General features: G+C 48.7%; 1 protein-coding gene across 2 annotated transcripts in view; it reads left to right on the top strand.

The window, feature by feature from the left end:
* The window catches only part of ATN1 (atrophin 1), a 56,931-nt gene that overhangs the window by 16,956 nt on the left and 15,567 nt on the right, over window positions 1-24,408 (top strand). The window lies entirely within an intron of this gene.

Raw genomic sequence — 24,408 nt, 5'->3', positions numbered from 1 at the left:
GCAACTAGGCTGCTTCAGTATTTTGGATATCTATCAAGGATTCATTACTAGAATTGGTCTGATAACTGCTGAGCTGGGTCTGGGCAGGTGTAGGTTCATTAACATATGGAGCAGAGATTCCCATGATGCAGTGCTTCCTTGCTTTTGTAGTCCCAGAGTTCAGTGCGGTTTTCTGTTCTCCATTCCGTGTGCTAATCCCTGTCCCATCTTTCATGCAGATGAGGCTAGGGGAGTTGTCTCTGCTCTCCATTCTGTATGCAAATGGAGATGTCTTAATTTTGTCACCCTTGTCAGGAAGGGTCTAGGTGTGTTGCCCAATGCCCTTCACTGCTCTCTGCAAGTCTTTCCTCTGATCGGTCTTGGTTTGAGCAGAGACCAGCGGGGGTGGGGGGAGTGTCCCTCATGAGTCAGACAGGCCAGACACTGCACCCTGGTTCCCCAAAATCACAGAGCTGACTGGTATCAGTTTTGGGTTCCTGTATTCCATGTATAACATGTAGCTGTGGATTTACCAGTAACAGACCATGAAAACAACATCCCCATGGTCAACACCAATAAGAGATGCATCACAAGACCATAATCAGGATGGAAGAACAGCCAAGGGTGGGTCAGCATCCAGATCACTCCCACAGAGCCAGCCGTCTGATGCCTGATTGGAACTGGTCCATGACTTCTACAAGACACTCACTGACCTTCCTGAATAAGTGAATTTTAAACAGTGGTCTATAATTGAATAAACGAGTGGATAAAAGGGGCTACAAAAGAGCACAGCGTTATTAATTATAATAATATGGCATCACTGCAGCTCTATAAGTAAGGTTTGGTTGAGTGTTGCAATTACAGTATCCTCAGTGGAGCATTTAGGCCCTAATCCGCATTTAGGCCCTGATCCTGTACTGAGAACAGGATTGGTGGATTGCTGCATCCATATGGACTTCCATTGTGGTCTGTCCACCACCGGAGGAGGCCTTGCTCTGTGAGCACAAAATGATTCTTCTGATATTTTCAAGTAAATCCGTTAGTTAGTTATAACCATTATAAGATGTGCCCTTAGGAATTATTTTATGGTGAATCCAATCTTCTTCTGGTTCCCTATAGCAAATAGATTTAGTTACAATGTGGAAGTAGAAATTAAAGGCATAGGTTACTGTTAAAGTTTATTAATAAGGAGAGTTCTGTATATATCAACACACGTAGTCCTATTTTTTCTACTTCACAGTAATCATTAGCAAATATTTTATTCTCAGATATGATTCTCATTGAATTATAGCTGTCATTTAAAAAAATTAAGTTTCTAGTCCTGAGTGTGAAGAAAATCTTAAAAGAACAAAAACCATAACCTGAGTGTAATTGGTGTGGTATTATCTGCCTGAGTCTGCAGGTAGCCTGAAACATGGGTTTTTAGTTGTCAGATTACCCCTATTCATCTCAGAGAAGTTGTTAACTTAGAAACTTGATGATGACCATTTAAATAGAAATACTGTTAATTATTTTACAGATGATCATGTAAGTAGAAACATCCAGATAACGTGATGAGTGGATCTGATCATTTTGAAAGTTGCATAACATGTAAAGCAGGGCTTGTCTACAGTTAAAATGCTATAGCAGCACAGCTGTGCCGCAGCAGTGCTTCATTTTATACACTACCTACCTCAACGGGAGGGCTTCTCCCATTGCCATGGATAATCCACGTCCCTGAGAGATGGTAAGTAGGTGGATGGAAGAATTCTTTCGTTGACCTAACGCTGTCTACATAGGGACTTAGGTTGGCTTAACTACACTGCTCAGGGGTGTGGATTATTCACATCCTGAGCAGCATAGTTATGCCGACCTAATTTTCTAGTGTAGACCAGGCCTTAGTTATATAGCGTATCCTCCCCAAATGTATATAATTTACTCTTTGAGTACAGAATGAGTTTTGTGAACATATACAAGTAAATTTGTTAATTAGTTTGAGCTAAAAGCATTTTAAAATGACTCCTTTCTAAAAATGTTTTTGGTGTTTTTTGAATTCTTCTAGCAAAGACATTCCTGTAGACTGACAGTAGACGATTTATTTATAGAGTATTCCAGAATCTAAAATATGGGTTATTTTATAACTTGTCAGATCTTGCAAAGGCCTTGGGCTTGGTCTACACCGAAAAGTTTTATTGGCATAACTACATCTGTCAGGGGTATGAAAAAAACACAGCTCAACCAGTGTAGTTCTGCTGACACAGCTCCATCTACATTGGGAGTTATGTCAGCGGAAGAAAGCTGTCTTCGTTTGGGAAGGTGGTGTTCCTACATAGACAGAAAAACCTCTTCTGCTGGCATAGGCTGTGTCTACAAGATGAGATTATGCCATCAGATCTGTGGCAGTATAGTCTCTGTAGTGTAAACATACCTGTACACACAAATTGATGGCATTTCTGTATTTCGTCTGGTCTACACTGGGAATTTAAATTGGCATAGCTACGTCTCTCAGAGGTGTAAAAAATCCACACTGAGGGTATGTCTACACCACGAAATTAGGTCAAATTTATAGAAGTCGATTTTTAGGAAGCGATTTTATACAGTTGATTGTGTGTGTCCCCACTAAGCGCATTAAGTCGGCAGAGTGCGTCCACAGTACTATGGCAAGCGTCGACTTTCGGAGCAGTGCACTGTGGGTAGCTATCCCACAGTTCCCGCAGTTTCTGCTGCCCATTAGAATTCTCGGTTGAGCTCCCAATGCCTGATGGGGCAAAAACGTTGTTGTGGGTGGTTTTGGATACATGTCATCAGACATCCCTCCCTCTGAAAAAGCAAAGGCAGACAATCGTTTTGTGCCTTATTTCTGTGCAGACGGTGCAGTAGGACTGCTAACCGTTGTCATCCAACCACCACTTCTGCTGCAACTCTGCTCTCCTGCAGATGCCATACTATGGCAAGCATGGAGCCCGCTCAGCTCACCACTGCTGTTGTGAGCATTGTAAACACCTCGTGCATTATCCTGCAGTATGTGCAGAACCAGAACCTGCAAAAGCAGGCGAGGCGGCGACGACAGTGCGATCACGATAGTGATGAGGGCATGGACACAGACTTCTCTCAAAGCACAGGCCCTAGCAATTTGGACATCATGGTGGTAATGGGGCAGGTTCATACCGTGGAACACTGAATCTGGGTCCGGGAAGCAAGCACAGACTGGTGGGACTGCACAGTGTTGCAGGTCTGGGATGATTCCCAGTGGCTGTGAAACTTTCGCATGCATAAGGGCGCTTTCATGAACTTTGTGACTTGCTTTCTCCTGCCCTGAAGTGCAAGAATACCAAAACGAGAACAGCTTACAACACCAGACAGCTACCGGTCAGTCGGGAATCAATTTGGAGTGACTAAATCTACTGTGGGGACTGCTGTGATCCAAGTAGCCAACACAATCACTGAGCTGTGATTCTGGGAAATGTGCAGGTTATAGTGGATGGCTTTGCTGCAATGGGATTCCCTAACTGCGGTGGGGTGCTAGATGGAATGCATATCTGTCTTGGGACCTTGGCAGCCAGTACATAAACCGAAAGGGGTACTTTTCAATGGTGCTGCAAGCACTGGTGGATCACAAGGGACGTTTCACCGACATCAACGTGGGATGGCCGGGAAAGGTACATGACGCTCACATCTTCAGGAACTCAGGTCTGTTTGAACAGCTGCAGGAAGGGACTTACTTCCCAGACCAGAAAATAATTGTTGGGGATGTTGAAATGCCTACAGCTATCCTTGGGGACTCAGCCTACCCCTTAATGCCATGGCTCATGAAGCCATACACAGGCACCCTGGACAGTAGTCAGTAGCTGTTCAACTATAGGCTGAGCAAGTGCAGAATGGTGGTAGAATGTGCATTTGGATGTTTAAAAGCGTGCTGGTGCAGTTTACTAACTTGGTTAGACCTCAGCTAAACCATTATTCCAATTGTTATTGCCACTTGCTATGTGCTGCACAATATCTGTGATAGTAAGGGGGAGACGTTTATGGCGGGGTAGGAGGTTGATGCAAATCGCCTGGCCACTGATTACGCACAGTCAGACACCAGGTCGATTAGAAGAGCACAGCAGGGTGCGCTCCACATCAGAGAAGCTTTGAAAACCAGTTTCATGACTGGCCAGGCTATGGTGTGACAATTCTGTTTGTTTCTCCATGATGAAAACCCTCTCCCTTGGTTCACTCTACTTCCCTGTAAGCCAACCGCCCTCCCCCCTTCGATCACCGCTTGCAGAGGCAATAAAGTCATTATTGTTTCAAAATCATGCATTCTTTATTAATTAATAACTGCCAAGGCAGCCCAGGAGGGGTGAGGGAGGAGGGAAGCACCGGATGGGATGGTGGAGGAGGGAAGGACAAAGCCACACTGCACTTCAAAACTTATTGAATGCTAGCCTTCTGTTGCTTGGGCAGTCCTCTGGGGTGGAGTGGTTGGGTGGCCAGAGCCCCCGCCACCACCACCACGTTCTTGGGCATCTGAGTGAGGAGGATATGGAACTTAAGGAGGAGGGTGGGCGGTTACACAGGGGCAGCAGCAGTGGTCTGTGCTCCTGCTGCCTTTCCTGAAGCTCCACCAGATGCTAGAGCATATCAGTTTGATCCTCCAGTAGCCTCAGCATTGTGTCCTGCCTTCACTCATTGCGCTGCCACCATCTCTCATCTCGCTCCCGCCACCTCTCATCTCATTCATCCCTCCTGTCCTTGCGTTCATTTTCTGCTTTCCTGGACTCTGACATTGTTTGCCTCCACGCATTCTGCTGAGCTCTTTCAGTGAGGGAGGACTGCATGAGCTCAGAACATTTCATCACAAGTGCGTTTTTTTTCACCTTCTTATCTGCGCTAGCCTCTGGGATGGAGATGATAGGGGTAGTGTTGAAACATTTGCTGCTGCGGGAGGAAAAAAAGTGAGAGTAGTATTTAAAAAGACACATTTTAGAGAACAATGGGTAGACTTTTACACGGTGAACCAAGCTGTTAACATTACATAGCACATGTGCGTTCGGTACAAGGTTGCATTTTGCCTCTTATATTGAGGGCCTGCCGGTTTGGTGTGAGAGATCACACACACACGGAGGGCCGGGCAACAGAATTCGGCTTGCAGGCAGCCATGGTAAGCCAGAGTCTTTCAGCTTCTTCAACCTTCAAAACGTGGGAATCGTTTCAAACAGCAGCGCCCTCCTTTCCCATACCAAGCACCCGTTGGGTTGGCCATTTAAAAGGAGGGGCTGTACTGGCCACGAATGCATCCCAAGTCTTCAAGGCAAATTAAACATTAAACATGCTTGCTTTTAAATCATGCATTATATTTACAAAGGTACACTCACCAGAGCTGCCTTCTCCGCCTTCAAGGTCCGGGAGACCACCTTGGGTGGGTTGGGAGAGTATTAGCTCAAGGGTGATAAACAGTTCCTGGCTGTCGGGAAGAATAGTTTCTCCACTTGCCTGTTGTGTGCTATCCTCCTCCTGCTCCTCATCTTCCTCGTCCCCAAAATCCTCATCCATATTGCATGAGACTCCCCCTTTGCAAGTGTCCATGGACAGGGGTGGGGCAGTGGTGCCCCCCTCTCCCCGAATTGCATGCAGCTCATCATAGAAGTGGCATGTCTGGGGCTCTGACCCAGAACGGCCATTTGTCTCTTTGGTTGTTTTGGTAGACTTGCCAGAGCTCCTTAATTTTCTCGCAGCACTGCTCCAGGTCCCTGTTGTAGCCTCTGTCCTTCATACCCTTGGAGATTTTTTTCAAATATTTTAGCAATTTGTCTTTTCAAACAGAGTTCTGATAGCATGGATTTGTCTCCCCAAACAGTGATCAGATCCAGTACGTCCCGTTTGGTCCATGCTGGAGCTCTTTTGCAATTCTGGGACTGCAAGGTCACCTGTACTGATGAGCTCGCCACACTGGCCAAACAGGAAATGAAATTCAAAAGTTCCCGGGGCTTTTGCTGTATACTTGGCTAGTGCATCTGAGTTGAAAGTGCTGTCCAGAGCGGTCACAATGGAAATGCGCCTGCCGCCCTAAGGGCGCACGGACTGCCCCCGCCGCCCGCGGCGGCAATTCCACGTGCTGCTTGGGGGCAAAACAACAGGGACTGCCACCCCTTGCAGATTGCCGCCCCAAGCACCAGCTTGGAATGCTGGTGCCTGGAGCCGGCCCTGGGTATGGGGAGAGATTGATGGTATCTAGTATGGAGAAATGGAGGACACAGAGAGCCCTTGCCATGGGGAGGAAATAGAGGGCATTGGGGAAGTGAAAAGGGGGTGTATGCAGAGCCACTGGCATCAGGGGGAGTGTGCAGGACCCTGAGAGGAACAGGTGAAGACTCACAGAGCTGTTGGCTGGGTGGGGAGCTGCAGGGAGTCCTTGAAATCGAGGGGTACAGGAGGGAAGCACACATGGAGCTGGGGATGCGGAATGGAGGCATGCAAAGAGCCCCTGGTGTGTGCAATGTAGTCGGCATACATAAACTACAAAGTTTAACAACATATTACTTTTGGATTTATGAATAGTTGTAACTGTTTCTGCTGCAATGGTGATCCTGTAATATTTCTTTGTCGACTTGTATCTTATAATGAATATTGTGTTTGATTATTGATTTTGTTTTTGTATCAATTATTTTCAATTGATAGTGGATGACAGTGTATTACTGCAGGTTAAGTGATCTGTGAAAAGCCAACAGCAAACACATTCTTCATCCATAGCTCAGCTAGTTGGGCAATTCAGCACTTCAGTTGCTGAGCTGCAAAAAAATAATTCTGCTCTGAGCTTGTCTCCTGGATGTTGAGAAGTCTAAGAGGGAGGAGAGAGTTTCTGTGCTTTGAAGATCTGCAGGAGAAGAGCTACTCACCTGGCCATTCTGCAGAACTTGGGAAAGCCCCATGCCAACTGGCTTGAGCTTTGGCCTGCTAAACCCAGGGCTCACACTCAATCCTTGAGGGGGCCATTTAGGGATCTGGGGCAAAAATCTGTCCTGGGGATTTGTCCTGCTTCAAGCAGGGAGTTGGACTAGATGACCTCCTGAGGTCCCTTCCAACTCTGATATCCTATGAAACTGTCCCCCAACCAGTGCTTCCACAAGCCCATTATGCTTCCCCCACTGGTGTCCTCCTCTCCCCCCCCCCTATACCTTCTGCTTTTCCCCCTGCCATTTTCTATTGGTAAATATAAGCACATACACTATATGTATATATACACATTTGATGTGTTATTTTCAAGGTCAAAAATTCTCTTTCATTTTAACAATCTCCCTCCTCAATGCATATATCAAAGAAGTGACAATCACTCTGCAACACACAACCTGAGCTCTGACCCATTAGTTTGGTATATAACTGTGTGTGTTTGGGTGCGTGTGCACACACCTCCCACCCTCTCTTAATATTATTAAGGTTGCAAAGTCAAGCTCTCATAAGTTAGGAAATGCCAGAATTAAGTTTGCCCTTATATAGCACTTTATATGTTCAAGGCACTGTATAAATATTAACACTATTAACACCTTTTGGTATTGTTATCCCCATTTTGTGACTTGCAGAGAGAAAAGCAGTGACTTGCTCAGAGCCAGACACAGGATTAGAATTTAGGGATCTGGAGAAAAAAAATCTGTCTGGGGATTGGTCCTTGTAGACGGGTCGGACTCACCCCTGCGGCGCCTCCTGCTGGTGACTCTGGGAATTAGCTCGTTCCAGCATCCAGAGCGCCCTCTGCAGGCCGGTGATCCACCTGTCCTCTGGCCCCCGTGTCCCTCCCTGGACCCGGTGCCCTTTCACATGGGGTGCTGCCCCCTGGCAGTAACCCCTTTCTCTCTGGGTCTCCCCTCCTCGGGGAACCCCCACCCTCTGTCCCCACCTTGCCTCAGTATATGGCTACTGCCAGTCATTGTCTAGCCCCACGCCCTGGGGCAGACTGCAGTATCAGCCTACTCATCACTGGCAAGGTTGGGTTTGGACCTGCTGCCTTGGCCTACCCCTAGGCTGCCCTCTGCAACCCCTAGTACCTGTTGGCCCAATGCTAGGCCGCAGCCTGGGGCTTTCCAGGCTGGAGCTCCCCCAGCTCCTCAGCCTTTCCCCAGCCCTGCTCCACTCAGGTACCCAGTCTAGCTCCCTGCAGCCAGGCCTTTCTCTCTCTGAAGGCAGAGGGAGACTGTCTTCTTGGGCTTCTGGCTCACAGCCTCTTATAGGGGCCAGATGGGCCTGATTGGGGCATGGCCCAGCTGCAGCCACTTCCCAATCAGCCCAGCTTAAAAGCTGCTTTCTCAAGCCTCGGCCCCTTCCCAGGGCTGTTTTTAACCCCTTCAGGGCCGGAGCAGGGGTCCACCCTGCTATAGTCCTGCTTTGCTGGCTCCCTTGATGCCTTCGAGGAGCAGTGGGTGCTGTACGGGGTTCTCTGCTCGGTGTCCCCGTCAGGCTCCCTTCTTATGACCCTTTGACCGCACTCCCGTCCCTGTTCTTTTACTAGTTGTCCCCCGCAATTAGTGGGTTTCTGAGGCCCTGTAGATCCTCCCCTTAGGCTGAGGGGAGGACCCGTTAGCATGGGGCAGGCTTCTGCCTGCCCCGCTTCCCGGAAACCCAATAGATACAGTCTTGCTTTGCTGGCTCCCTTGATGCCTTCGAGGAGCAGTGGGTGCTGTCCGGGGTTCTCTGCTCGGTGTCCCTGTCAGGCTCCCTTCTTATGACCCTTTGACCGCACTCCTGTCCCTGTTCTTTTATTAGTTGTCCCCCGCAATTAGTGGGTTTCTGAGGCCCTGTGGAACCTCCCCTTAGGCTGGGGGGGGATCCGTTAGCCCGCCCCGTTTCCCGGAAACCCAATAGATACAGTCCTGCTTTGAGCAGGGGGTTGGACCAGATGACCTCCTGAGGTCCCTTCCAACCCTGATATTCTATGAATTGCTTATTGCCTGATACCCAGCCCTGTGCTCATACCTTCAGACCATGTTGTACTCCTGCACAAAGTGCTGAGTATGCACAGCTCTCATTGACTTCAATCGCAGTATGAGCACTCAGCACTTCTGCAAATTAGGCCTTAGATGTCCTAAGTCAGCTGCCCCAGGTACTACATCTGGGTGTCATTCACCTGCCTTCACCAAAAGACCATCCTTTCTCTTCCTGCAGTCCCCTGCCTCATTCACTCACACCTTGCAACTTCTGCAACAAATGAGACAAGAATCCTACACATCATTCCCTACACAGCCCTGATTGATTCCCAGATCAGGTCCATCCGATGCACTGAAGGAGGGAGGGGGAAAATGTGATTGTATAATTTAAAGACCATATTGTTGCCGCTTTTCAACCCAAGTGACTAGTCAAAGTTTGGGGCCCTATGAGTGTTGGGAGTAGAAGTAGGTGATAGTTGGGTATTTCTTTGTTGTAGTTTTGCTTATTTACCAAGAACATAGAAAGTCATGTGTCTTTCAGTGCAGAAGGATTCAAAGAGCAGGAAATGGCTTCTTTTGCTCACAGCACCAGGAACATTCTTTTTAGTTTGCACCCCTGACCCACAAACCTCGTCCCAGGTTTCTTCCAGAGTCAGCCACCATGTTTCAGCTGGTCTTTCAGGCTCTGTGCCTCTCAGGGTATGTATACACTTGAAATGCTGCGCTGCTGTAGTGCTTCAATGTAGACACCACCTATGCTGATGAGGGAAGTTTTCCTGTCACTGTAGATACTCCACCATACTGAAGTAAATTCCTACTGTAGACAAGGCCTCGGTCTTTTCCAGTTTAATGTGTGTTCTCCCCCTCCCGCACCCTCACTCACAATACCTGGTTAAACCCTCTAGCCACTGGATGCTAGTTTCTGGATGGCCTTATCAGACTTTGTTTTAGGTGTGGCCCCCTGTCTCTTATAACGATCTTAAATGGGGGACACATTCACGTATCAATTCAACGGAGGTTTTAACTCAGCCCATAGTTTCCCAACTTTTGAGCACTTGATCTTTGCAACTCATGTAGCTTTGTTAGCATAGTTTTTTTCTGTTAGGGGTTTCTCACATTTTTAATAATGAAAAAAGGCAAAACCTGTTTCTGTTGCATGCACCTGTTACAGCCCCTGCCTGCCTCGGCAGCAGGGTTTGAACTCTGAACCTTCAATACTGCAGCAGAGACCTCTACCACTTGAGCTAAAAGACTAACTTCACTAGCTCTTAAGAAGAAAAGGCTGTTTTCCTCTATGGACCAGCCCTTATAGGCTAGTACAGAGAGCCTCTCGTTCCTCCCTCTTCTGGGGCTATGTGACCCACCTAAGGACTAGTTGGCTCTGGGTTCTTTGCACCTGCTACCTCCATCTAGGTGCATAACTTAATAGACAGTCCCCGAGACTTCTAGGACATTACAGATTTATAGTTACAAAGAATCAAGGACAGATAGATTATAAGGCAAACATTGTATTCCTTAGAAAGATAGAGGTATGTGACGTTCCCCTAGTGTTATCTGGACCAATGATCTGCTAGGTCACTCCAATCCTTGACTCTAGGAGCCAGCCTTACCCTGCTCTGCTGTGAGAACCCCCACTCCTGGGCTGTTCACGCACAGCCTCTGGCATGTAAGCTGCTCCTTGGATTGTGCAACTGAATGACACTAGCCAATATCTCCAGTCCCAGACACAACCTTAGGAACTTCCATCTTCCAGTGTCCAGTTATGCCTGCTGGACGCTGCAAACTTATGTGAGTTTGTCAATTTAACAAAGAAATTGATATGCACCAGGCTTGTTATCCCAAGAGAAGTGTGTGACACGCTTCCAACCAAATGCACTGCTTCAGGTAGAATAAACAAACAAATTTATTAACTACAAAGATAGATTTTAAGTGATTATAAGTCAAAGCACAAGAAGTCGGATTTGGTCAGATTAAATAAAAGCAAAACACATTCTAAGCTGATCTTAACACTTTCAGTGCCCTTACAAACTTAGATGCTTCTCACCACAGGCAGGCTGGTTGCCCTTCAGCCAGGCTCTCCACTTTGGTCAGCATTTCAGTTGTTTGGTGGTGATGTCTGTAGATCAGGGGTGAGCAAACTTTTTGGACCGAGGGCCACATCTGGGTATGGAAATTGTAGTCCGGGCCATGAATGCTCATGAAATGGAGGGTTGGTGAGTGGGAGGGGGTGAGGGCTCTGGCTAGGGGTGCCAGCTCGGGTGGGGCTGAGGATGCGGGTTAGGGGTGCAGGAGGGTGCCCCAGGCTGGGACCAAGGGGTTCAGAGGGCGGGAGGGGGATCAGGGCTGGGGCAGGGGGTCGGGGCACGGGAGGGGGTCAGGTGCCAGCTCCAGGCGGCACTTACCTCAAGCAGCTCCCAGAAGCAGCGGCCTGTCCCCCCTCAGGCTCCTACGCAGAGGCACGGCCAGGCAGCTCTGCACACTACCCTGTCTGCAGGCACCACCCCTGCAGCTCCCATTGGCTGGAAACCACGGCCAGTGGGAGCTACGGGGGCGGCACTTGGGGTGGGGACAGTGTGTGGAGCCCCCTGGATGCCCCTACATATAGGAGGTGGAGGGGGGGATATGCCACTGCTTTCAGGAGCCGCGTGGAGCAGGACAAGCCCCCAACCTCGTTCCCCAGCTGGAGCACCAGAGCGGGACAAGACCTGGACCCAGCTCCCTAGCAGGAGCTCAAGGGCCAGATTAAAACATCTGGAGGGCCAGATGTGGCCCCTGAGCCATAGTTTGCCCACCACTGCTGAAGATGGAGGCGGAAGTGAGAGGGAGAGCATGGCAAATATCTCTCCCTTTTATCATGTTCTTTCTTTCCTCTTGGCTTTGCCCCTACCCCTCCTTCAGGGTCAGGTGAGCATTACCTCATCATAGTTCCTGACTGACCAAGAGAAGGCAGATGACTCACTTGAGTGTCCAACAGATCCTTTGTTGCTGCCTAGGCCAGTGGCTTTGTTCCTGTGAGGCTGGGCTGGGTTTGTCCCCTACATGCCCTGATGAGGTGTGAACTGCCTCTCTGTTCCTGGAGAGTTTGCCTGGGCTTGTTTTAAGCCATGAGGACACATTTTCAGCCTCAAATATATATACATGAAATTGCAATCTATAACATTACTATAACAACAATGCTCAGTGCATCATGAGCCTTCCGAAGACACCTGACATGACAAACTTTGCATTGGATGCCACACAGTCATATTAAAAGGATGAACATTTGGGTGTAGGGTGTTCCCCCAAGGTACAGAATGTCAGAGGGTAAAATAAAAGAAAGGGGAAAGATAGGGAATTGGGGATACTAACTGAATAACTAACCAATCACATAGCAATAAGTGAGACTCCCATTAACTTCCGTGGAAATTGGATCAGGCCCTAAGCTAGGCTGGGGTGATGGTGTGCAGGGCACCATGCATTTGTGGTGGGAAGGTTGTTCATGTGTGTGTGGGGGGCATATACTTATATACTAAGAAAATATAACAAAAATGCCCAGTAGTCTCCCTGCAGCTTTAGGTGGTTGGCTGAGTTGGAGCTGAATGAGAAGCAAGTGGTATCCCCAGCTGGGAAACCAATAGATGTCCTGGTTGTGTGGAGTGGGTCTCGGGTGTATGCCTCAGGTCCTGCCCGGCTCCAGTGCTGGGGATAGGATGACCAGATTGCAAGAGTAAAATATCAGGACACATGAGGGAGGAGGGCACACAGCCCTAGGAAGCTGTGTGTGTTTTGGGGGATGTACTGTCCCTGCTGCAGCCTTGGCTGCAAGCCACGGGGCCAGCGGCTGCTCCAGGCACCAGCACTCCAAGCGCGTGCCTGGGGCGGCAAGCCCGGGGGGGCGCCCTGCCAGTCCCTGCGAGGCGGCAATCAGGTAGCCTTCCGCGGTGCGCCTGCGGGAGGTCCGCCGGTCCCGCGGATAAGGCGGCAATTCGGCGGCGGGTACTCCAAAGCCGCGGGACCGGCGGACCTCCCGCAGGCCGAAGGCTGCCTGAATGCCGTGCTTGGGGCGTCAAAAAGCTAGCCACCTCACCTCCTAGCAGGGCTGGTGAGTGTGGCCAGGGGAGGGGACAGGGCATGGGGGAGTGAGTGTCTGGGAAGTCTGTGTGGGGGATGCTGGGCAGTGAGGGGTCTGGGGGGCGCTGGGCAGTGGGGGAGATCTGTGTGTGTTGGGGCACTAGTCAGTGGAGGGTCTGTGTGGGGCATTGTATAGTGGTGGTGGTGGTGGGGCTATGGGGAAGGGCACTGGGTAATGGGGAAGGGGGAGATCTGTGTGTGTTAGGGAACTAGAGAGTGGGGGGTTGTGTGTGGGGTGCTGGGCAGTTGTGGTGGGGCTGTGGGCAGGGAGGCGCTAGGCTGGGGTGATGGTGTGCAGGGCACCATGCATTTGTGGTGGGAAGGTTGTTCGTGTGTGTGGGGGGGGGGCATAGCAGGTCTGCCGGGCACTGGGCACAGCTGTGTGGCATGGCATGGGCCTGCCCTCAAGAAGAAGAGGCATGGTGGCAGCACAGGGCAGGAAGACCAATGTGCATCTGGCTATGCCATGCGTGCCCCATTGCCCTGGCCAGCTCCCCCTTGCACTTACTTCTCGCCTCCTCACCTGAGGGCTGGGGCAGGGGGAGGAGGGGTGCGGTATGGGTTTGGGCGGTGCTTACCTGGAGCAGCTCCCAGGTGGTGGCTGGCAGGTCCCTCTGGCTCCGAGGGTCAGGGGTGGCTAGAGGGGTCTCCGCATGCTGCGCCTGCCAAGAGCGCCGGCTCTGCAACTCCCGTTGGCCAGAAACTGTGGCCAATGGGAGCTGCGGGGGGCGGGGCCCCCCGGACACCCCTGACCCTAGGAGCCAGAGCCACGTGGCAGGGGCAGGGTCTGGGCAGGATGGCTCCTGGGAACCGGCTGGCAAGTCCCTCTGGTTCCTAGGGTTAGGGTTAGCGGGTGCAGCTCGTGGAGACCCCTCTGGCCACCCCTGTGCCTAGGGGCCGCAGGGTCCTCCTGGCCACTTCCCAGGAGCTGTGCGAAGCCAGGTAGGGAGCCTGCCAGCTAGGGTGATCAGTCCAGCCCTGTGCCAAATATTGTGTCAAATGGCATCCCAACGGTACATTGGTCGGGATGTGGGACAAACAGCTGAATATCGAGACAGTCCCGATTTTACCAGGACATCTGGTCATCCTAGCTGAGGAGGTCTGCTGGGGCCCACTGATAGTCATCTCAGACGCTGTGGAGGCTCCATCTGCCCTTTTTGGTCTCAGACCCTTTGGCTGAGGCTTTATCTACACTACCCACCTTTTAGTGGCACAGCTGTGCTGCTACAACTGTGCCACTAAAAGGCGCGCAGTGTAGCTGCTGTTTGTCGGCAGGAGAGAGCTCCTCCCACCAACAAAAATCTTCCATCCCCAACAAGCGGCAGCAGCTTTGTCGGCAGAGCGCTCCTGCCGACAAAGCGCTGTTTACACCGGTGCTTTTCGTTGGTAAAACTTTTGTCGTTTGGGTGAGTATCTTCCATCGACTTAGTGCTGTCTATGGCAGGGTGCTTAGGTTGGCTTAACTATGTCATTCAAGGGTGTGGATTTTCATACCCCTCAGTGATGTATTTATGCAGGCCTAATTTTCTAGTGCAGACCAGGCCTGGGGCTGTTGCTCAGCTGCTGTGTAACCTTGCTTCCCTGCAGCAAGCTTTCACTGCACAATGTCCTAGGTGGGCTGCAGTCTTGTGATGGGGCTGAAGCTGTTTGCCCTGCTTGTCAGTCGAACTCACAGGTTGTTTGTGTCTCGGGCACAGACTAGACAGGTCATGTCCAATTTCCCCATCCTCTGTGCTGCAGTCTGTGGGAACTGCATTTTCAAGTCCCCCAAACTGACTACACATATAACACACTGAAATCAATGGGTTACACATGGGACTTAAATTCAGCCGGAGCTGTCCGGAGAAGAGATCTGGTAAATATTTTCAATCCCCTTGGAGTTTTTACAGCATGTTGAGGGAGAGGGAAGTGGGCCGCATGTCTGGAAAATACTCTGTAAGAATCTAAGCCCTGGTTATGCAAGCAGGAATCGTTCCATTTTGCAGACAGCTGAGCCAACTACTAGTATTTGACCAACTCTTTCTGAGAAATAGTGTAGCTAAGTAGATGAGACTTGAGCCTGCTGTATTAGGGGACAAAGTCTATCCCCGGCTTGTGTAACCTGTGAGGCCTTGCTCAGTGATAAGAGTAAAGGGTACACAATTATTAGTATTAGCAGAAGTGAGACTAGAACTCATGGTCTCCTGGTTCCCAGTGGAATGGATCTGCTGCTAAGCAACAGGCTATGTAGATTTGGGAAAGGAGCTGGATTTATTTTGTCTTCATCCTGCCTGGAGGGTCACTGTGTGTGGACTGCTGAAGTGAGACACTGGGCTGGTGTAAATGGAATCTTGAATGGTTTTGGCAGCGAGCCAGAAACCAGCTGTGTGGTGTGAAATACAGACATACCATGGCAATTTTCAGTGTTTTACAACTCAACCAAATTTGGAAAGATTTTCATGAGGCCAGCAAAAGTCAGCTCCCAGGTCCTGCTGCAAAACCATGTAGGGGAGGATAGACAGTCACCAAGAATTTTTGATAAGGGTACCCGTATGAACATAAGAACAACCATACTGAGTCAGAACAGAGGTCCATCTAGCCCAGTATCCTGTCTTCCGACAGTGGCCAATGCCAGGTGCTCCAGAGGGAATGAACAGAAAATCATCAGGTGATCTATCCCTTGTCATCTATTCCCAGCTTCTGGCAAACAGAGGCTACCTATCCTGCCTAATAGCCATTGATGGACCTATCCTCCATGAACTTATCTAGTTCTTTTTTGAACCCTGTTATAGTCTTGGCCTTCACAACATCCCCTGGCAAAGCGTTCCACAGACTGACTGTGCATTGTGTGAAAAAATACTTCCTTTTGTTTGTTTTAAACCTGCTGCCTATTCATTTGGTGACCCCCTAGTTTCTTGTCTTATGAGGAGTAAATAACACTTCCTTATTTACTTTCTCCACACCAGTCATGATTTTATAGACTTCAGTCATATCCCCCTCTTAGTTGTCTCTCTTCCAAGCTGAAAAGTCTCAGTCTTATTAATCGCTGCTCATACGGAAGCCATTCTATACCCCTAATCATTTTTGTTGCCCTTTTCTGAACATTTTCCAATTCCAATATATCTTTTTTTGAGATGGGGCGACCACATCTGCACACACTATTCAAGATGTGGGGATGCCATGGATTTATATAGAGGCAATATGATATTTTCTTTCCTCCATTGGAGGCAGGTGCAGGTATACCCCTACCTCAACGACTGGCTGCTCAGGGGCCTCACCGGGGAGCAGATGGAGTCTGAAATATGATTGGTCAGATCCACATTCGAGAGACTGGGTTTCCTCCTCAACTTGAGCAAGTCAACCTTGGCAACGACCCAAAGAATAGAATTCATCGGGGCGGTGTTGGAATCGGTTCAGGCAAGGGCACTTTTGCCAGAGTCCCAATTCCAAGTCATGATGGACATCATTCAAGGGCTCAGGCAGTACCCGACCACTACAGTAAGGGAATCCCTGAGTCTCCTCAGCCACATGGCAGCCTGCACTTACATGATCTGGCATGCCAGACTGAAGCTCAGGCCTCTACAGGCATGGCTCACTTCGGCCTATCACCCGGGACGTGACGGCCTGAATTCAGTGGTCACGGTGCCAGGGCAGGCGCTTGAGTCCCTTCAGTGGTGGCTCGACCCTGGGACAGTGTGCAAAGGAGTCAGTCCCCTTCAACCAGGGCCGGACTAACCTTTTGTGGACCCAGGTGCCAAACATATATATGTAGTCATTGTGGACTGCGAGTGTGGGCCTGGTGTGGTGGTGCCATAGTATACCCGGTACTGAATCTCAGAGACATTTTTAATTTTGACCACACACCTCTCCATGACTATATGCATTGCCATACACAGCTCCCTCAGCCCCCAGGTTTTCTCATTGAGCTGTACACTCATGTGGGTTTACTGGTGTCCACAGTGAGTAGAACTTTAATAGTGATCAGGGAAACTCCCCACAGATTTATCTCCTTCCTCATTCAGACCCTTTCTAGCCATGTCTCCAGTACCCCCCATGTCACCAGTCACTGCATGTGGTCCTAGAGTTCCACAGCCAGCAGATACCTGATCACTTCTGACAGATCCCCCCCTCAGCCCCCATCCTGCCATGTGAGCAAGCCACCTGCAAACACCATTTCCCCAAAGTGAGGACTTAGCCCTTGGGAATCTGAAGACACCAGCCTTTCTCCCTCTGCTCCCATCTACATGCTAGTCTGCTACCTGGTCACCACCACCTCTCCCCATGCCTGTTTCCTTTCTACTTTGGACATGCTCCCAACCAACTGGAAGCTTCCTCTGCAAGCCTGACCTGCTGCCTCATTCCCTGCTCCCCTTGACATTCCTTTCCTGCTGGTGACCTCTGTTCCTTGAGGTTAACTCCAGCGTCTTTAGCTGCTCTAGCTTAATGGCCCCCAGTAGTCACAGAGCCACCTGCAGCTTCTCTGGCTGTAGCCATGAGGCCAATTGCCAGAGGCCAGCCTTAGACAGCTGCAGCTACTAGCCGCAGGAGGGGTGGCAATGCCAAGGCTGAGCATGCTTGACCCTTGCAACGGCAGCACTAGGGACTCTAAATCCTCTACACTGGCCCTAGGCAGCTGCAGACTCTGCAGTTAAGTGCTTCCCTCCTCTAGGCCATGGCTTTAAGTACCTGAGATGCCCATCACCTGCAGCAGAGGCCACCAATTCCCACACACCCCTCAGCTAGCACATAGTTGTGCAGAAAGTGCAGCCTGAATGATTTTGGAGGCTGGGGTGCCAGGAGGTTCCCATCCCTGAGCAGCAGCTCTGCAACAAGCTCACATGGCCCCCCTCTCCTATGGGACCAGGACCCTATGAAGACAGTGGAGTTACCCTGTGTATAACCAGTTCTGTCCAAAGCCTGTTGAAGTGAGTGGGAGTCTTTTCATTGTCTTTAATGGGCTGTGTATAGAAGCAAAGGCCCCATTCTAGACTCTAGGAGCAAAGTGCATTCTGTGTGGCACTGGTTTACTAGTGTAACGGGAAGGTCTCACATGACCTAGTGAATAAGCAACACCTCCTACAGCACCTAACTTTTTCTGAGAGGCTTCCACCCAATTACTAAATGTGAACCTGATTCGCTTACAAGGGCTGAACATATCAGGTAGTATGGTCACAAAAGTAAGGCACTTCTGAATTCAGTAGGAATTTTGCATGTGCACAGAACACAGATAGGACTGGTTCCCACATGGTTACAGAACTGCTGTAAAGTGGAACAATTTTCAAGTTGTGTGATTGAAGGATATCTGGATCCATATTATAAGACTATCCTACATAAATGAGGAAAAGTTGAGGCTCCTTTGTTATTCTTTTGCGCCACTCTTCGTTTCTATGGGGAATTTGCCAATGCAATATCACTGTCTTCCTTTTAAACAAACAAAACTAAAAAAAAATGGTAATGGCTGTTGAAAATAGCAATTCCAGTCCTAGTTAGCGCTGGGGAAATGCCAGCATTTGTTGCTCAATTTTATCCTACTTTTTCTACAGCAAGTTACAGTGGATCAGTATATTTGATTTGGGAGAAATGATGATTTAGTTGGTGTTGGTCCTGCTTTGAGCAGGGGATTGGACTAGATGACCTCCTGAGGTCTCTTCCAATCCTAATATTCTACGATTCTGTGAGTCTATGACTCTAATTAACAGCAGCCTAAATAGAGCTTGAGGACTCCTGAATTTTGACAGGTTTCAGAGTTGCAGCCGTGTTAGTCTGTATCCGCAAAAAGAACAGGAGTACTTGTGGCACCTTAGAGACTAACAAATTTATTTGAGCATAAGCTTTTGTGGGCTACAGCCCACTTCATCGGATGCATGCAGTGGAAAATACTGTAGGAAGATATAGATATAGATACACACAGAGAACATGAAACAATGGGTGTTACCATACACACTCTAACAAGAGTAATCAGATAAGGTGAGCTATTACCAGCAGGAGAGGAAAAAAAACTTTTTGTAGTTGTAATCAAAATAGTCCATTTAAAGCAGTTGACAAGAAGTTGTGAGGAACAGTAAAGGGCGGGGGAATAAACATGGGGAAATAGTTTTACTTTGTGAAATGACCCATCCACTCCCAGTCTTTATTCAAGCCTAATTTAATGGTGTCCATTCTGCAAATTAATTCCAATTCAGCAGTCTCTCGTTGGAGTCTGTTTTTGAAGTTTTTTTGTTGTAATATTGCGACTTTTAGGTCTGTAATCAAGTGACCAGGGAGATTGAAGTGTTCTCCAACTGGTTTTTGAATGTTATAATTCTTGACGTCTGATTTGTGTCCATTTATTCTCTTGCCTAGAGACTGTCCGGTTTGGCCAATGTACATGGCAGAGGGACATTGCTGGCACATGATGGCATATATCACATTGGTAGATGTGCAGGTGAACGAGCCTCTGATAGTGTGGCTGATGTGATTATGTCCTATGATGGTGTCACCTGAATAGATATGTGGGCAGAGTTGGATTTTGAGAGTGTTCAGATCTGGAAGGCAGGTGCTAAATTCCCTTTCTGAATATTAGATAAATCTGGAAAGAAAAGCCAATTTCTGCTTCCATAGCTCAGACATGGAAATCCTCCCATGTGCCTGGTACTGTATCTAAAGCTGCCCAGATCTTCTATTAGAGCCTTCCCTCCCTTACTTATCATTTTAATTTCTGGTGGGATCCACATACCTCCCCTGCTAGGCTTCAGATAGAGAGGGGCACTGTCCATTTAGTCCACCCAGTTCCTTCTTTGCGGGCTGCCAGGTGAGGTCACACCAGCATCTCTAATCCAGTCTGGGGAAGTCTTCTGAGGGTGATATCTGGGCCAAAGCCTTCTACTCCTTAGGCACACTTGTTCCCCATTTACTGTGCCACCCCCTTCTAGCAGCCAGCTCTCCATCCACAGCAAGCTGCATGGGGTCTCAGCTTCCTCACTCCTTCCCACTCCCTTTCCTGTTGATAGCTGCCAAGGGAAAGCTGGGAAATGTAGTTCCTTCCCTGCTCCAGGGCCGGCTCTATAGGCTGAGAGCTGGGTAAGGAACAACAGCTCCCAGGGCCCCTTGGGTTCTCAGCTCCCATGTTGGATCCCTGCTGCTCCGAGGCTCCTTGCTCTCAGGGCCTCCGCTTCTGCAGTGCTGCTAGAGGAGAGGAAGTGAGTGTTATGGGACCCTTCTGAGCTTGGGTCCGGCGCTATGGAGCCATTGGCGCTATGGTAAATCCGGTACTGCCTTGAACAGCCCTCCTTGTCCCTAGTAACGGACGCGTCAGTTCTGGGATGGGGAGCGCACTTGGGAGACCTCCAAATACAAGGCCTTTGGTCGCAGGACGAGCTCTCCCTCCATATCAACATCAAGGAGCTGAGGGCAGTGCGACTGGCATGCCAGACCTTTCAGGCCTGACTACAAGGTCAGTGCATAGCGGTTCTGATGGACAACACGACTGCCATATTTTACATCAACAAGCAGAGTGGAGCCCAGTCCTCTCCCCTATGTCGGGAAGCCCTCTGGCTGTGGGAGTTCTGCATAGCCCGCTCCGTTCACTTGGAAGAATCTTATCTACCAGGAGTTCAGAACACACTGGTGGACCACCTCAGCAGGTCCTTCCGCAGTCACAAGTGGTTTCCCCGGGTTGATCTGTTCGCCCCCCAGAGCAACAGAAAGTTTCCAATGTTCTGCTCCTTCCAGAGACACAGCCCAGGCTCAATCATGGACGCATTCCTGCTACTCTTGGGAGGCCGCCTGCTCTACGGCTTTCCCCCATTCCCTCTTGTGCACAAGGTCCTACTCCAGGTCCACAAGAACGAGGCAGAGATAATTCTGGTAGCACCAGTGTGACCTCGACAACACTGGTACACCATACTCCTGGAACTGTCAGTGGACAGCCCGGTCACATTGCCTCTCCTCCCCGACCTGATCACTCAAGACCACAGTCGCCTTCATCACCCCGACCTGCAGTCCCTCCACCTCACAGCTTGGAAGCTTCATGGCTGAACCCCATGGAGCTTCTAAGGGAGGTCCTACTCAGCAGCAGAAAGCCCTCCACTAGAGTCACATATCTGGCAAAGTGGAAAAGATGTACTTGTTGGTATGACCAGCGTTGTACACCTCCTCTCCAGGCACCTGTACCTCTCATCTTAGAGTACCTTCTGTGCCTGAAACAGCAAGGCCTGGAATTGTCCTCCATAAAGGTACACCTCATTGCTATCTTGGCCTTCCACCCGGGAGCGTCTGGACTCTCCGTCTTCGCCAATCCTATGGTTGGTCGGTTCCTCAAGGGTCTGGAACGGCTACATTCTCAGATCAGACAGCCTGTCCCTGCATGGGACCTTAGCTTGGTCCTCTCCAGGCTAATGAGGCCCCCATTTGAACCGCTGGCGACTTGCTCCCTTCTCTATCTGTCGTGGAAGGTAGCCTTTCTCATTGCCATTACTTCAGCAAGGAGAGTGTCTGAGTTAAAGGCCCTTACCTCAGACCCACCTCATACGGTTTTCCACAGGGATACAGTACAACTCAGACCTCACCCGGCCTTTCTTCCTAAGGTTCTGTCACACTTCCACACTAATCAGGACATTTTCCTGCCTGGTTTTTATCCTAAGCCGCATGCCAGTAGCCGTAAGCAGAGGCTGCACTCCCTGGATGTTCAGCGTGCACTAACTTTTTACATCAAGCTCAGTAAGTCATTCAGGAAGTTGAACCAGTTGTTCATAGTGGTGGCAGACCAGATGAAAGGGCTCCCAGTCTCAGCTCAAAGAATATCTTCCTGGATCACGTCGTGCATCCACACATGCTACAAGCTGGCCAGAATACCAGCCCCGGCTCTTACGACACACTCCATGGGGGTTCAGGTCTCCTCAGCGGCATTCCTGGCCCAGGTCCCAGTACAAGATATCTGCAGGGCAGCAACTTGGTCCTTAGTACATACGTTCACCTCTCATTACGCCATTGTCCAGCATGCCAGAGATGATGCAGCTTTTGGCAGAACGTTGCTCCAATCAGCGATTCCATAACTAGGCTTGGAATTGGAATCGATATGAGCAGTCACTCAAAGAAGAAAAAACGGTTACCTTCTCGTAACTGTTGTTCTTTGAGATGTGTTGCTCATATCCATTCCAAACCCATCTGCCTTCTCCTCTGTCGGAGTAACCGGCAAGAAGGAACTGAGAAGGCGCCAGGTTGGCAGGGTCATATATTGAGTGCCATGAAGGCGCCACTCCAGGGGGCTCCACAGCCGACCCGCGGGTGCTGCTAGGGAAAAATCTTTCTGATGACTGTGCACGCGGCATGCACATACCTAATTGGAATGGATATGAGCAACACATCTCAAAGATAAACAGTTACAAGAAGGTAACTGTTTTTTCTGTTATCTTTTTTGACTGCTGCTGCACACTGAGCGGATGTTTTCAAAGAGCAATCCACAATGACTCCAAGATCTCTTTCTTGAGTGGTAACAGCTAATTTAGATCCCATCATTTTGTATGTATAATTGTAATTATGTTTTCTAATGTGCATTACTTTGCATTTATCAGCACTGAATTTCATCTGCCATTTTGTTGCCCAGTCACTCAGTTTTGAGAGATCCTTTTGTCTGCCTGGGACGTAACTATCTTGAGTAGGGGTCCCTGCCATTCTCCCTGTCATTATGAATGTAGATATGAAAGGCTGACCATGTTTCTATTTCATAAAAAGGTCAGAAAGCACCACTGTGATCATCCAGTCTGACCCCTTATATAGCAGGCCATAGAATTTCACACAGTAATTCCTGTATTGAGCCCAATAATTTGTTATTAAATTACATTATATATTTTAGAAAGATGTTGTGATTCCAGGTGATGGAGATTTTATGACAGCTTTCAGTAATCTGTTTCAGTTGCTAATTACTCTCACTTAAAAATGTGCATAATATTTGTGTCTGTTTGAAATTGTGTGTTGTACATTTGATCTACATTTTGTAGCTATTCCAGGAAACATTTTTGATAAGAAAGAAATTTGGAGTGTATTCAGCTTTGTATTCTTTCTCTGACATGAGTGTGGTATGTGGAGATAAGACTAGTTGTCATTATTAAGCTATTAAATAATGTAGTGTTGGAAGGTTGGAGTTAAAATTGTGCATTATAGTTTGATGTGTGACTTGAGGATGATAGTATTGTTGAATTTAAAGTGTGTGTGTCAGAGAGTTTATTGGCACGTTGATGTCATTTATGTCTTATGATGGCACTTGGCTAATGCTTGGAAACTGCATGTGAATGTTGTCTTTAGCTTAGAATTTCCTTGTTTTTTAGTATGTGCATTATGAGGAAATTCATTTGAGAAATGGCTGGATAACCCTACTCAGAGAGTAGTTATTAATGGTTCCCAATCCTGCTGGAAAGTTATGACAAGTGGGGTTCCGAAGGGGTCTGTTTTGGGACCGGCTCTGTTCAATATCTTCATCAACGACTTAGATATTGGCACAGAAAGTACGCTTATTAAGTTTGCAGATGATACCAAACTGGGAGGGATTGCAACTGCTTTGGAGGATAGGGTCATACTTCAAAATGATCTGGACAAATTGGAGAAATGGTCTGAGGTAAACAGGATGAAGTTTAATAAAGACAAATGCAAAGTGCTCCACTTAGGAAGGAACAATCAGTTTCACACATACAGAATGGGAAGAGACTGTCTAGGAAGGAGTACGGCAGAAAGGGATCTAGGGGTTATAGTGGACCACAAGCTAAATATGAGTCAACAATGTGATGCTGTTGCAAAAAAAGCAAACGTGATTCTGGGATGCATTAACAGGTGTGTTGTGAGCAAGACACGAGATGTCATTCTTCTGCTCTACTCTGCGCTGGTTAGGCCTCAAGTGGAGTATTGGGTCCAGTTCGGGGCACCGCATTTCAAGAAAGATGTGGAGAAACTGGAGAGGGTCCAGAGAAGAGCAACAAGAATGATTTAAAGGTCTAGAGAACATGGCCTATGAAGGAAGGCTGAAAGAATTGGGTTTGTTTAGTTTGGAAAAAAGAAGACTGAGAGGGGACATGATAGCAGTTTTCAGGTATCTAAAAGGGTGTCATAAGGAGGAGGGAGAAAGCTTGTTCACCTTAGCCTTTAAGGATAGAACAAGAAGCAATGGGCTTAAACTGCAGCAAGGGAGGTTTAGGTTGGACATTCGGAAAAAGTTCCTAACTGTCAGGGTGGTTAAACACTGGAATAAATTGCCTAGGGAGGTTGTGGAATCTCCATCTCTGGAGATATTTAAGAGTAGGTTAGATAAATGTCTATCAGGGATGGTCTAGACAGTATTTGGTCCTGCCATGAGGGCAGGGGACTGGACTCGATGGTCCCTTCCAGTCCTAGAGTCTATGAATCTATGAAATGTTAATTCTAAGGCCCTACTATACTATAAATCCCATCAGTTTAACTGGATTGATTTAAACACCAATGACCAAATTAAGCT

This window comes from Mauremys mutica, chromosome 1, assembly GCF_020497125.1.
Source record: "Mauremys mutica isolate MM-2020 ecotype Southern chromosome 1, ASM2049712v1, whole genome shotgun sequence".
Lineage (NCBI taxonomy): Eukaryota > Metazoa > Chordata > Testudines > Geoemydidae > Mauremys > Mauremys mutica.
The sequence above is the reverse complement of the archived record's forward strand: the minus strand, read 5'-3'. Positions and strand labels throughout refer to the sequence as shown.